The following is a 10,372-nucleotide window of genomic DNA, read 5'->3' as shown; positions in this document are numbered from 1 at the left end:
AACACCACTATATGTCTGTAGTTTTTTGAATTTTTATATAATTTTTTTTTTATATGTGGCCTCCCAATCAAATACTTTTGTAATGAATATAATAGCATATACATTTAAGTAAGGGAATGAAGGAGCTGTCATCTCTCCACAATTCTTTATCAGAAGCCCTTGACGTTAGTTGTAGATTTCATGTTGTTCAATTGAAGTTTCAAATTAGAGTCTTCACTTGCATTCATGATTCTGTTAATAATGTTGTTTTGTCGGGTATGTTATATGTATTGCTCTTGTGGAATGTTTTCCTGATGTTTATATAACTACTAGTTTAGTAACTATTTCCAACTATTTCCAATTACTCTGGATTGTCCATCTTTGCCTCATTAGCTCAACCAATATTACCCTAATTGGACAACTACATGTTTCAACTTTGTCAACTACTAGCCCTTTACACTTGATGGAAAAAATAGATTGTGGTTGGGGCTTGATTTCTTCGGCTGTGAATAGAGCTTCTCTTATATTAATGCTATGCTTATTATTTGATTTTATTATTTACATTTATTCTATTACTATTACTTTAGATTCATAATACATAATACTAATATATGAGCGCCACTACAAAATTGGTTAAAGGTCACAATTTTTAACTATGACCTTAAACTTTTAATCTCGGTTTTTTTTTTTTTTTTTAAACACAAAAAACTGTGATGTATGAGGGTGTGAGATAAAGATTTTGCTTTTCGATTTGCTCATCAAGCATACCATCTAATTTAGATATACTGAAGCTTAGAGGACCTTGTCGGACGAAATATGTACATGTCCAATAAGTAGTTCAGCAACAACACAACTAGCAAACCAGATGTTAATAGCTGTAATGTATTCCGTCGCTCGAAATATAAGCTCAGATGTAAGAGGTATTGGGTACTCCTTTTACCTGCCAAAAATAAGGAATCAAGCATTTCAACCAAAACACAAAACTAAGGGAGAGGGGAAAAAAATGAAAAGACATAAAAGAAAATACCCAAACTTTAGAAATTCCAAAATCAAGTTTTTATTTGCAAAAGAGTTAATGACGTGGTGGGGAAAATAGTATATAAGAAAGGGCACCATGTTACAAACTAATGGAAAAATGTGAAATAATTACAATTACACAAGAGGGGTTATAGAACTCTAATAAGTATACAGCATATTAATTAGGATACAGGTTAGTGTAAATCCTTTGAAAATTAGGCCAAATTTTTTCACTAATAAATCAATATATATTGGAGTTCTGTAGCCTCAACTCTACTTTAGTGTCCTAGCAAAGATGCCTATTCCCCTCTTAGTTTCTGATTACTTATTAAATTATTTATATATAGATGCATTGTAGCTCTGTTTTCTTTTTTTCTTTTTTCTTTTTTAACAAACCCTTATCACATGGTCCTCTCATCAGTTTCATAAATATCTGTTCATAATGTATCATAATTGGATTGGGTAGTGAACAGTTTTGGATTTATCTTTCAGAATATCATGTGTTTGGTTTCAATTTTCTGAAAATTGAGTTTTTTTTTTGTTTTTCATGTTTTTATTGAATATTTTTAAAATTTTAAGCAATTTTTTTACTTTTTAGATACATCTAAGGTGTATCTAAAAAGTAAAATATTTAAAAAAAAAATAATAAATACACAAGAATGCGAAAATGTACTAAATTTTTATTTATTTTTTTTTTGTATTTTTGGTATTTAGTGATTTTTTTAAAAAAAAAATCACAAATATTATGTTTTTAAAGTGTATTTATGTTTGGTGTATCTAAAAATTAAAAACATTGCTTAAAATATTTTAAAAATTAGTGAAAACAAAAAAATATGGAAAACAAAAAATTTCAATTTTCTCAAAAGTGAATCTTGAAAAGCAAAACCAAACAAGCTGAATTTTCAATTTTGTTTAAGGAATTATTGAATTTATGAATTGGGAGCATTGCTGGACATGAGGGTTTTAGCGGCGTTTAAAAAACACCGCTATAGGTCTCAAAAACGCTGTCAAATCCTTTTTTGACGTATAGTACCAAACGCCGAAGATGTGGCTGTCGCTATAACTTTGTGGCACTTTAGAAACGTCGCTAAAAGTTCTACTAACTGTAACATGACGTCACCATGCTATTTAGCGACATTTTTAAAACGCCGCCATATCTCTTTTTTCAAATAAAATCCAACCATTGATATGATATTTAGCGACGTTTTTAGAAACACCATGATAGCCTCTCTTTTTTTCTTTTTTTTAAAAACAAAATTGTGCTAATTTTATGTGATTGAACCAAAAAATACCTGTAATAAAACTGAAAAATAACACTAATATGAAATAATAACTCCCATTCAAAATGCAACATTAATTCACTTTGCCATTCAATATAATATCCAATCACCATTAATCACAAAATAACATATCCAAAAATCATGTTTTAGCAAAGACATTAGCAAAGAAAGAAGTGTTGAGCTATAATGATGGATTCAACTATACAAGAGATGGCAAATTGCTGCCAAGAAAATTATCCCCAACTCAAAAATATATTCTTTCTTATAACATAAATTTCAAGCTTGGATGAGTTAAATTCAAATTGGTGAGAGAGTTCATTAGTCTTCACTAGTCTACATGCTTGCATCAAAACAAAAAGTGTAATCGGATTTACCAAAATAAACATAAATTTAAGAATTTGTACCCAATACTTATGCACAATGGACGCCTTGTTTAACCTGTTTTCCATGACAACCACCTGGTTAACAAAGAATTTATATCACCTTGCAACTTAATGTTGCATATCTCATGCATGGCTCAAAAAGTTCTAAACAAACATTTAAAGGACGGGAAAAATATTGCAATTCAAATAAAAGAAAAACTGGAGGGACTGATTAACAAACTCAGCAACATTAGTATAGTGAAATCAGGAATACCGGCGAAGCCAATAATAACCAACGACATAGCAGGCAACAAACTACAAACAGAAACAACCAACATTCTCTATTCAACATATGTATCCAATAAAGGAAAATCCATTAAGCAAAAAAGTTTCATTTTTCTAGCTATCCAAGCACCTACATATTAAAAGCTCACATCTTTACATACTAGCATAAAAACCTCTGCACAAGCCTAGCCAAAAAAAAGAAAAAAAAAAAAGAAGCATCATAAACCTTCACAAGCCTAGCAAAAAAGCATACAACCATGCACGTCAAAGTAATCATCAAGTACCCATACTTGAAGTCCATCTTCAGAGATCAAAACATAGTGAAGTTTGCCTTCAGATTCCCCAATACACATCTCATGTAATACATTGATTTTCAAACAAAATCAGTCACCATTAGGCAAGAAAAAAATATCAAAAATCACAATCACATACTGCCTATGCCTATGTAATAGACTACCACATACTGCCTATGTAATGGATTGCCACAATCACAATCACAATCACAATCACCCTACCACATACTGCCTCTGTACTAAATGAACTCAAAATCACAATCACATCAAATTCACAATCTACAATTATTCCTAACTTTTGTCCTAGAAATAGCCAAGTCATATAGCTCAAACATCAGCCATTTTAATACCAGTATGTCATTCATAGTAATGGGTTCATTCCTTCTAACTTTCCTAACAAAATATTAGTGTAAAAAAAAAAAAGGAAGACAGAGAGTGGGCAGAGAGAATTCAAATACTACATGACCAACCATAAACAAAGCAATCTTCATCATGCCTTGGTTGAGTGAAGTGAGCTTATATATTATCTGTGTTTGTGAATGTGATATGGAAACACTATCCATGGTTATACAACTTTGTCTATTTAGGTTGTTCTTATGTAATACCCTATATTGGACAGGTTTTATCAACCTTACTCGGAGACAGAAGACTGGAAAGGAAACTGAAAGGGACTGGGAACATTGTGCTGCAAGAGGTTGCTGGTGGTATCAAAGGCTGCTGGGTACACTCTGGTGGAAGGGGCTGCTGCAAACGCCAAAGATGTGTTGGAAGCTTTGTCTTTTATATATTTGTGTTTTATTTTGTTGGGATGATTATCTGCTATATATTTTGGTCCATATCTTACCCCTGCAGGCTGTGCAAGGGAGATTATATTGTAACTGTTGTGGATTTTTTGGATGTGTTCATATCCCCAATATGCATCATATAGGGCATATGAACACATTTTATTCCATGACTTGTTTGAATATCCTAGTTTTGGTATAGGGACTTGCATAGCTTAATTATATAGCTTAGCTACACAGTTTTTTGGGCAGGTTCTAGCTGTATGTTGTGGCTGTGTATGTAACTTAGTTACACAATTTTTTTGAGCAGGTTCTAGCTGTGTAATTTAATTTATCCGGCTAGTTGTTCTTGTTGTTGGTTGGTAGCTGTGTATATAGATTTTGATGGGTTAGGGCCTAGGGCATGCCCCTTGTAATATTGTAAATTCTTTGTCTTTAATCTATGACTTATTCACCCCAAAAAAAAAAAAAGAGAGAAAATTAAATGTATCACACAAAACCATTGTCGAAGAACAACTAGGTAATAAAACATGCAAGATCGATTGATCATATTCTTTCCTCTAAATAGAACTTTTGAGTCCAAAGCTTCCACATATCAAATTCACTTCATAAGGAGAAGTTTAATCTAAATCTGAGTTTATAACATTGAATGTAGGTAACAAATATCCTAATAAGAGAATACATACAATAAGGTACTAGATATAGTATTTAAAATTTGTACATCACATATTAGATTTTTTCTATATTTATACAATAAAGATACGGATACGGTGGAGATAAGGGAAAAAATTAGATTTTTTTCTATATTTATATCTGCAATGTAAATGAATATTACATCCATAAACAATTAAAAATATTTTTATGTGCTATGTATACAATATCAGCTACTAATGTTACATAACAAAGACTAAAAGCATCATTAGAAGTTGTAGAAGGGGAGTGGAAATACCTGTGGAAACTAATAATTTCGAAGCCTTAAAACATCAGCAATCCGCTTTACTGTACGACTCCCCAGGTCAGATGAAAATTCCTGCCAAAGGAATGCATTAGAGACTTGCAAGCTCAATCAACCAACGGATATTTTCAGCGTTTCAATGGTCACTTGGTAATTAATAATGTGCCCAGACCTGATCTCGACATGTCCTCTGCAAAAAAAAAAAAAAAAAAAAGTGTCAACCAAAAGAGAAAGATCGGAAGAAAGAAAGAAAAAAAAAGTTATACAAAAAAGTAACATGATTTTAATAATTGAGATAGAGTAGCAATGTAAGCTAACCTGTTACTAGTCCAATTGTGAAAATACTACAATATACACAAGAAATAAGACCCAAATTAATACAAATTTTAAAAATTAAAAAAAAAACAAATATCTAAGTTTCTTGCTTCTTATGAGATAAATGATACACCTCATGGCCAATAACTCCTAAAATTGCAACATAATTTGCATCTATAGCAGTTTCTGGAGATGCCAAAACAAGCTTGGAATTGAATATCTGTCAACAACCAAGTCAGACCAACTTCAATCAAATGAAATGCATGGTAAATGGAAATAAAGAGTCAAAAAAAATTTCACAAAGCATACATTCAAGCTCTTGTTTTCCATGGCTCCCCTAAAACCAATACATGAAATAATTAGTAATTTAAAAGGGGAAAATCACAAAGCACATCAAATATTGAGGAAAACGACATACATGAGAAGCATTGAATATGTTAAGACTTACATGTTAAACTCTGGAACAGCAACAATATTGAAGAGATCCAGGTCATACTAATAACCAATAGAGAGAAAACATAACCCATTAAGAAGCAATTTAACTTGAAATTCAGTAACTAATATGATGAACTGACAATGATTGATGATGATGACAGAAGTGACAAAATTTTGTTTTTTTTTTTGACAAGTAAGCAATGAAAGATTATATGACAAATACACCCTTCAATCCCAGATAGCAAAATTTATACCCAGTCAAAAGTTAGCTAATAGAAAATTTATTCAATACAATGCCCAAAATTCTTACATGTATAGAATATTGGGATCTATTACAAAAATAAGTCCAAAATAAAAAAAAAAAAACACTTATAAGCAGGAGCCAAAAGAAGCATAAGTTTCTCGTTGATTGGTAAATTTGTGTTAATTCAATCCAAAACAGATAAGTGAGTTAATTCAGTGAGTTGCTAGTTGGCATTTGATTGAATCAAGCTTTTGACTAAACTAGAGGCTGCATGACTTAGCTGACTCCTATGAAATTCAATTTTAGTTTTTGATACTAAAATATTGGTGTCTATTATGTCATAAATAAAAGTCTTTTTTTTTTAAACAAATTAAATGAAAGAAAAACAGCTATACATAAGAGTTCATAACACTTTCACACCAATTCACATTAACATTTTCCTCTAACCAAGCTATGTTCACACTCTGTGTGTGAATCCTTTTGACAGAATCTTATTCTTCATCTTCAAGCCCCCAATATATATATATATGTGTGTGTGTGTGTGTGTGTGTGAACAATAGGGAGAGAGTAGCCTTGAAAAAATTTTGCTTCACATTATTTTCCCAAGAAAACAGAGAAGAATTTTCTTCTCTTTCTTACTCCCTTCCTTGTATGAGCTTCTTCAAGAGTCCAACTCACCAGCAACAATGGAAGCTAAAGATATCAAAATGGGAAAGGGATATAGGCTGTTAATTCAAATTTATTTCAAAATCACCAATATGTTCACAGGCAACTCAGGATTAAGCTGGAAATCAAGATTTCAAGTTTGAATAACTCAAATTACAAAACTGATTCAACACTATGACTACCAACTATAACTAGATTAGTGGATCATTGAACATAAGCAAATTCATGATAAACCAAGTCAACTAGCAGCATCAAGAACATCAAAACATTTCACACAAACAAAACATCAATCACTGAAACAGAGCAATACTATCGCATTATAGAATCAAAACTTAGCAACAACCAAATCAACAGAGCAGAAGAGGGTTATAGTATATACATATATATATATATATATATAGAATCACTAAACCAACACAAACAAAACAGAATCACTGAATCAGATTTACGATAGACATATATATATATAGAGAAAGAGAGAGAGAGAAAGGGGTAGATCCGAACCTTTCTTCCTTCTCTCAATGCCTTGATCTTCGCATATGCAATGCCTTGATCTGCACAAACAAAAATCAACAACCAAATCAACAGAGTGACCTTCAAAATAGAGAGAGAGAGAGAGAGAGAGAGAGAGAGAGAGAGAGAGAGAGACCTTCGAAATCGAGAGACAGAGAGAGCTTCGAAATCAAAATCGAAATCGCCGAGATATCATTCTGAGATAAATCAGGGAGCTGAAGCAGATTTTGAAGGATTCGATTGGTTTTTCTGAGATTGTAGACGGCAGTGCTCAAAATCAAACTTCGAAATCGCAATCGCTCTGAGAATCTACTAGATTGAAGCCATACGGATGCAAATAGGTTGGCTCTGAGAAATTTCGAAATCACAATCACTCAGAAGAAGAATTGAGAGAGAGCAAAAGAGTGAGAGATTTGAGTGAGTGATAGATTCGTACTAGACAGTGGTGGGTTTTGAAAATAAAGTTTTGGAAAGACAAAATAGGGTTGGTAGGGAGATAGGATTTGGAGGCATTTCAAAGCGTCTTCTATTCATAAAACGGGGTCGTTTTGATCCATATCAAATGCGACGTTTAAAAAACGCCGTTAATTGTTAGAAAAAGTGACGTTTAATAAAATGTCGTTAATTAAACACCATTAAATCCCTAATTTCTGGTAGTGGAGGTACTCAGATTAATTGTTTCATAAGAGTCTAAAAGAACATTACCCAGTTTTGGTCCCAGTAATTGAGGATGTTGGGATCTGTAAAGATTGGAAAATGACTCAAACCTTCATGCTCACACTTGAGCAATGCCCCTATTCTTTCATATAATTCTGCAAAATTAATATTGTGAAATAAGAGTTTCCTATTCTATATAGATTGGTTGTGGATAAAGGGGTGTCCTTGAACTCAATATCAGTGATTAAATAAAGTGCAGGTGATTGGGAGTTTCAGTTTAGAAGGCAGCTTTATGATTGGGAAAAGGTGGAGGTTTTAAGGATCAAAACTTTGTTAGCATCAACTCCTATAATTAGGCCAAATCAGGTTGATAATCTGTTCTGGGCAGCTGCAAGCACAGGTGTGTTCACGGTGGCATCAACATATAAATTCATCCAAGCAAATTCTGGCCCACCACTCTTAACCAATAAATTGGTGTATTCAGAGTGTAGTTCTTGGGCTGGTTAGTTTGGAAGAGAAAGTTAAAGACAACTAAGTTTCTTCAAAAATAATACAGGCAAATAAACAAGGAATAAGAAACAATTTAAAGGCCTCAATATACAAATTAAAAACTCAAAAAACTGTTTTTGAAAATTTCAAACCAAATATTAATTTTATTTTACACATTATTCAGTTAAAATTAGTGTTGGTTTTATTTGTATAGATTTTTTTTATTTTATATATATGTATATATTTATATATCTAATACAAATTTATATATGCCAAATTTTTTTAAAAAAATTACTAAAAACTTAACAAAGAAATTTTGTAGCTTAAAAACAAATTAAATTTTATTGGTTTTTCTTTATAAAAAAAAAAACACAACAAACAAACAAACAGAGAGTTAATAAATTCCTAGAAAACAGAGAAAGATACATAAACAAAAGAAACAAAGGAAGATCTGGGATGTGATCAATGGCATTGTTGATTATAGATGGAATCAAAGAGAGATATGGATTAAAAATTTTGAATTTTTTTAAAGGAAAAAGCTGAGAAAATAAAACTTAATATCAGACATTCATTCTTCATAGTTAGGGTTTTGAAATCAAAGTCCTTGTAACAACCCCAGCCTATCATTAACGTTAATCTATGATTTAATATGCCTAATAAGTTCTTAAGACTAGATTTTAAATTAATTACATATGTGTTGCATAAATTGAGATCCTATCTGTTCATCGTAGACACATCTGTTTGAATTTTTGTTTTGCTCTGTAAATCGAAAGCCTTATCGGCATCCGATCACGAAATTGGCTTGATATATGTGCTATTTGTAATTTTTCGAACTTTATGGAAGGTTTAATTAAAATTCGATTTGCAACGATTAAATTAGATTAAATTAGTGCCTACTTATTTTAACCTCAATTAATTACACTTTAACGAAGCCTATATTAGGCACCAATTGAGCCCCCACTCATCTCTTTTCTTTCATTTCAATACATTTTGAGCCTATTCAAGTAAGAAAACGTGAGAGAGGGAGAGTAGGGAGAAATTGAGCTCAAGCAAAGGATTTGCTAAGAATTGTTGACATTTGAAGAGGATTTAAGAGTTTCAACTTCAACCTCTGTGAATTCAAGTCTCTAGGTATGGAATCAAACTCTTAGTTGTGTAATTGGGTTAGATCTTTCAAGACTTCTAGTGAATTAAATGAATTCATGAGGGATTCGGGTGAGAAATGAAAAGTGTTAAACCATACCATGCATGCATGCATATTTTCCCACGTTTTGAGTTGAATTTCCAAGAATTCCCTCATGCATGTCTTGAATTCACCTTAAATTTGTGAAATCATCAAGTTTTATGTTGTTTTATGGCATTTGATCATGTTTTGAGAAGCTCAAGATCAAGAAAATTCATGCATGTTATGTTCATGAAACATTCATAAAGTTTAAGTTGAATTTTTGAACAATTGGCATGCTTTTGGGCCTTGATTTCACGAAATGATCTTCAAAGCATGATGTTTTGTGAGTTTCTAAATGTTTTCTCGAATTTTGGCCCAAGAGGATGAGTTTTGAAGTGTTTAGTTTGAGTTTGAAGCTTGGAGATCAAATCTGGAAATTCCAGAATTTGAATCTACGCTTGAGCGTAGGAGTTCGCGCTCGAGCGACATGATACCCGCTCGAGCATGAAATGCATGTATCCAGAAGTTCATATGTTTTGTAGCACGCTCGAGCGACAGAAGTCACGCTCGAGCGAGGGCCTGAGTCTCACACTCGAGCGGAGATCGAGCGTCCGTCGTGCGTGAAAAACAAGCAACCAGCACTTTTGCCAAAGTTTACAGACCACTCGAGCGAAGGAAGTTACGCTCGAATGGACCTTCACATTTTGCATGTCCGCTCGAGCGAGGACCCTGTTTTCAGCAAGTTTTGAAAAATGGTTTCTAATGCAATTTTTGCATCCTTATTCCATCCTAGGCATTTCTAGGCCATGGTTAAGACACCGTAATAAGAATAAGGGTAGAAACACACTAAGAACAAGTGAAATAAGTTATGTACAATTCGAACGTGTTTCAATATATGTATCTGTCATATTCTGTAGGTCACGTGCCGTAGACCG

General features: G+C 32.5%; 1 long non-coding RNA gene across 3 annotated transcripts; it reads right to left on the bottom strand.

The window, feature by feature from the left end:
• Nucleotides 1-709: 709 nt before the first annotated feature.
• Nucleotides 710-7,351, bottom strand: LOC145801248 (uncharacterized). 3 transcript variants are annotated; one of them, XR_014342437.1, is made up of 8 exons: nucleotides 7,263-7,351; nucleotides 7,118-7,167; nucleotides 5,402-5,488; nucleotides 5,272-5,297; nucleotides 5,126-5,143; nucleotides 4,948-5,028; nucleotides 2,681-2,734; nucleotides 710-919 (listed from the first exon to the last, which is right to left on the bottom strand). It is a non-coding gene; the product is annotated as an uncharacterized LOC145801248 (long non-coding RNA). The 3 variants fall into 3 exon arrangements; XR_014342435.1 differs by lacking the exon at nucleotides 710-919 and having other exon boundaries at nucleotides 2,359-2,734; XR_014342436.1 differs by lacking the exon at nucleotides 710-919 and having other exon boundaries at nucleotides 2,438-2,714.
• Nucleotides 7,352-10,372: the final 3,021 nt, after the last annotated feature.

Source organism: Camellia sinensis, chromosome 10, assembly GCF_055761805.1.
Source record: "Camellia sinensis isolate YWXY chromosome 10, ASM5576180v1, whole genome shotgun sequence".
Lineage (NCBI taxonomy): Eukaryota > Viridiplantae > Streptophyta > Magnoliopsida > Ericales > Theaceae > Camellia > Camellia sinensis.
This window is presented reverse-complemented; position numbering and strand designations above follow the sequence as displayed.